This window comes from Alligator sinensis, unplaced genomic scaffold, assembly GCF_000455745.1.
Source record: "Alligator sinensis unplaced genomic scaffold, ASM45574v1 scaffold362_1, whole genome shotgun sequence".
NCBI lineage: Eukaryota > Metazoa > Chordata > Crocodylia > Alligatoridae > Alligator > Alligator sinensis.
Window position 1 is genome coordinate 386,232 of NW_005842411.1, and position 3,271 is coordinate 389,502.

The 3,271-nt window shown below is 47.4% G+C and overlaps 1 long non-coding RNA gene across 1 annotated transcript; it reads right to left on the bottom strand.

The window, feature by feature from the left end:
- Positions 1–214: 214 nt before the first annotated feature.
- Positions 215–3,033, bottom strand: LOC106722542. The gene is made up of 3 exons (XR_001358556.2): positions 2,874–3,033; positions 1,233–1,298; positions 215–341 (listed from the first exon to the last, which is right to left on the bottom strand). It is a non-coding gene; the product is annotated as an uncharacterized LOC106722542 (long non-coding RNA).
- Between the last annotated feature and the right edge of the window lie 238 nt (positions 3,034–3,271).

Consider the following 3,271-nt stretch of genomic DNA (forward strand, 5'->3'; position numbering starts at 1 on the left):
CTTTCAGCGTAACATATAATTCCAAAGTGTTTCTGTGGCCCATTTGATTACCAAACATTCTCTCTCTATTGTTGCATAATTCCTTTCAGGTGGGTGCAACTTTCTACTTATGTACACTATTGGACATTCTTCTCCTTCCATTTGGACCAATACCTCACCAATAGCCCAGTTTGATGCATCTGTCAATACCAAAAAAGCTTTATTGAAATCTGGTGTATATAACAATGGCTGTGTACAAAGTGCATCCTTCGCCTTTTGGAATGCTTCTTCTGTCTCTGGTGTCCCTCTCACCTTAGTTGGAGCTGTAGCCCTTACAATCTCAGTCGAAAGCACCACTAAATCTGTGAAGTGAGGAACAAATTTCCTATAATAATTTGCCAGTCCCAAGAAAGCCCTCACTTGTTTCTTTGTTTGGGGAGTTTGATACTTCCTCAATGCCTCTTCTTTATCCAGCAGCGGATGCACCTTACCACTTCCTACCTGGAACCCAAGGTACCGTGTTTCCTCTTTCCCAATTGTGCACTCTTACCCCAAATAAGAAGGGCAGTTACATTTGATCCCACTTCTGGGGCCTCTCTACCACAAACATCTTCAACATATGTTTCAAAGTCCTGTTAAACTGTTCCACTAGCCCGTCAGTTTGGGGATGGTATACTGAGGTCTTGAGGTGTTTAATGCCTAGTGTTTTACTCACTCCCTTGAACATACGAGATGTAAAGTTCATTCCTTGATCAGTCAGCAGTTCTTTAGAGAGTCCCACTCAGGAGAATATATTTAATAACTCCTCTGCCACCTTTGAGGTAGACACTGTCTGCATAGGCACAGCCTCTGGCTACCTCATTGTATAGTCCAGGAGGACCAAAATAAATTGGTGCCCAGCACTGCTTCTTGGCAGTGGCCCCACAATATCCACTGCCACCCACTCAAAGGGGACTTCCACCAAGGGCAGTGGTACTAATGGAGCTCTTGGAAGATGACCAGGGTTTACTTTTTGGTACACGGGACAAGATGCACAGTACTTTGCTACTTCCCGTATTAACCCCAGCCAAAAAAAGAAAACACCTTCCCCGAATGTGAGCTTCTGTCTTGTCTCACCCCAAATGTCCACCCATAGGGAGTTCATGAGCTACTTTCAGCAGGGCCCTCCTATCATCGAGGTACCAGCAATTGCTTTGTACTTCTTCTCTTCCAGGTTTTCCATGCTCGACTCTGTATAGGAGATTGTTCCTCACCTTGAATCGTGGAGTTGTCTTCATCTCTGGTTGTAGCACCTCCCCATTTCACTGAGCTAGATGTTCCTGGAATGCATACCAAAACCCTTCCTCTTGACTTTGTTCCAATTGGAAATGCTCATCCTCCCGCAAGTGTGCAACATCCACCTCCTATTGTACTTCTTCATCTGGTGGAGGACATTCAGCCTCACCAGCAAATACCTCAGTCATAAGATAGTCCTCAAATATCACCTCAGACCTTACTGTCTCACATCCTGTCTGTCCTACTTCCAATGGCCTCCAGTTGGGGCCTTCTCCTGCCTCTAACTTCTCTGCAGAGGCTTTCCCCCTAGTCCAAATGGGGTAGCATTGTGGAGCACCTCTAGTTTTTCCTCACCCCTCTCAAACTATATGTCACCGCTTCTTCTTTCTTCCTCTTATGGGCTATGACTGTCAGTAGCTCTGGCCAGTCACATCCCAGCATCATCAGATAGGGTAAGTGCTCAGCTACTCCGACTAGCATCCAGCGCATTTTCTCACCCACTTGCAGATTAACCCACACCCTGTCTTGTGCGGGGAGACTCAAAGACAAGCATTGAATAATTATCTGATCTGCTACTTCCCTCTCTCTTCCTGGTAACATGTCTCTTCGCACTACTGTGTGTGTGATGAGCCTGAATCCAATATAGCATGCTCTTCTGTCCCTCCAGCTTCACATCCACCATTAGTGCAGGCTGTTCCTCTCCTGCATCAGGGTGAACCCTGGCACCATACCCAGAAATGCCCTCGTGGGGTGCTCATCTTGTTTGTACGCCTCTCACCATCCTTTATAACAATGCCTGTTGTTTTTCTGTTTGTTCCTGCGGACCTTGGACTACTTGACACAGGAGTCCCAATACTGTTGTTGTGCACCTAAATCTGAGGCTTGGATCTGCACTGGCTTTCCTGCCCTCTCTTTGGATCCAAGGGTTCTTTCCTTCATTTGGGCAAACTATCCTCTCAGGGTACACACTGCCATAGGAATTTTCCCTGCCAATGGACCAATGTAACAGGTTGCCCTCCCCAGTGGCATCTTTTTGCTTGCTATCTACAACCTATGAGAGGCACTCTTGAAGTTCCTTAATGTTTCTTGTGTCCCACTTTTACTCGCCTGCCACATCTTGATGGAAATTTTATACAGATGTTCTTGTAAGCAGGAGACTGCCTATTGTATTTTTATGTTGGGGTTCTCAGCCACCAAAGGCCTTGACCCCTGTCTTTCTCTAGCTAGGCCTCCCAGTCTAAACACACCAGATAGGGTGCAACTCCAAGGCTCTACCTCCTTGATCTTGGGTCTCATGACCCTCCCTTTTGCCTCCAATACAGAGTCCCAACTCTCTGGCCTAGAGGCCCATCCACTGGCCTCAAAGCCTGGGGGCTGTAAGTTCAAAGATAGGCAGTGGCCCCAAACCCACACTGCCCCAGCCCAAGAGCACACTACCATGCACCAGGCCACCCTGGCCTCTTATGACTGTGTCTAAGGTGCTCCACCCCCACAGACTCCCCCAGAAACCACCAGTTTATCAATCAACCAAAATGTGTGTGAATATATATAGTCAATTAGTGAGTTCTAACCATAACAAAAAAATATAGAAATTGAAGAAGGCAGCAATGTCATCTTACATTTTCTTTGTGGCTTGGTGCTTCTGCTTTCCCACTGCCTGTGATGCTCCTCCTGGTGATACTGCCACCGCTTCTCAGAGTATCAGCAGCAACTTCCTCCTTACAGCAGTTAGACCAACAGCCAAGCCTCTCTGGGTAGCTCCCACACACTTCTTTCCTCTTTGGCCACTGCCTCCCTACTACTGCCAAGCCCAGGGTTTTTAAAGTTCTAGCCTGCCCCTTCCAGTCACCTGACTAGCTAGCCAGGCTCAGCTTTTAACCCCTTCTCTGCCAGGAGGCCCTGCCCACAAAGTTCTGGTCTTAAAGGGACTGACCTGCCTTCTGGTAACAGCGATAAGGTTCTCTGTTACAGGCAGCTAACCCCTGAGCCACTGCTCCTTGTACCCCTACCTCCTCTC